Here is a 1034-nt window from a genome sequence, read left to right as displayed (position 1 = left end):
CTTCCGGCCATCTGGAGAAACGATCAATTATTGTCAGTATGTGAGTAAATCCTTCAGATTGTGGTAATGGACCGACTAAATCCATATGTATGACCATAAATCTCTGTGTGGTTATTAGGAAGTTACCAGGTTTACTTTTATTGTGTTTTGTAATTTTTGTTTATTGGCAAGACTGGCAGGAATTATTCCACATTCTGCAATCTTTGTTCATTTGTGGCCAAACGAAACGTTGAGATATCAATTTGCGTGTAGCCTTAATGCCAGGATGCGAAAGATTGTGAATCATATCAAAAACTGGTTTTCTATATTGTTGAGGTAAATAAGGTCGAATTCTATGTCTTGAAACATCACAATATATTTCTACATCACTACCGGGTAGTTTATACAACTGAAGTTGAAGACTGGTTGACGATTTCAAAAGATCTTTTAACTCTTCATCAGTATTTTGCGATTCAGAAAGCTTGGTATAGTTTATTGATGATATATCTTCTATACGAGATAAAGCATCAGCAACATTGTTGGATGAGCCGGATATATGGACAATATTTGTGGTGAATTGTCCTATAAAATCCAAATGTCTTCGCTGCCTGGGTGTGGCTTTTAAGGGATTTTGAATAAAAGTAAACGTTAGTGGTTTATGATCAGTGAATAAAGTGAATTCTTTTGCTTCTAATAAATACCGGAAATGTTTAATGGCTTTGTATGCGGCAAGCAATTCACGATCATATGTACTGTACTTACATTCAGCAGGGCTTAACTTCTTTGAAAAGAATGCAAGGGGTTGCGAATTACCATTTACTTCTTGTTCCAGGACAGCTCCAACGGCAAAGTCTGAAGCATCGACCTTCAATGAAAGTGGGGCATCTTTAACGGGATGGGCTAACATTGTTGCATTAGCTACCTGCATTTTACAGGATTCAAATGCATCTTCAGATTCTGTATTCCAGTTCACTAAACGTTTATCGTTTTTAACGGAACCTTTGAGATACTCGTTAAGCAATGTATGATGTTTCGCAGCATGAGGAATGAACCTC

General features: G+C 36.9%; 2 protein-coding genes across 7 annotated transcripts in view; both read left to right on the top strand.

Annotated features, from left to right (window-relative positions):
- LOC111681379 overlaps positions 1-1034 on the top strand; it is a 297068-nt gene that overhangs the window by 168228 nt on the left and 127806 nt on the right. The window lies entirely within an intron of this gene.
- The window catches only part of LOC124419185 (tyrosine kinase receptor Cad96Ca-like), a gene marked incomplete at its 3' end in the record, with an annotated part of 35883 nt that overhangs the window by 33191 nt on the left and 1658 nt on the right, over positions 1-1034 (top strand). The gene's annotated exons all lie outside the window — the stretch shown is intronic.

Source organism: Lucilia cuprina, chromosome 4 (assembly GCF_022045245.1).
Source record: "Lucilia cuprina isolate Lc7/37 chromosome 4, ASM2204524v1, whole genome shotgun sequence".
NCBI classification, from domain to species: Eukaryota; Metazoa; Arthropoda; class Insecta; order Diptera; family Calliphoridae; genus Lucilia; species Lucilia cuprina.
The sequence above is the reverse complement of the archived record's forward strand: the minus strand, read 5'-3'. Positions and strand labels throughout refer to the sequence as shown.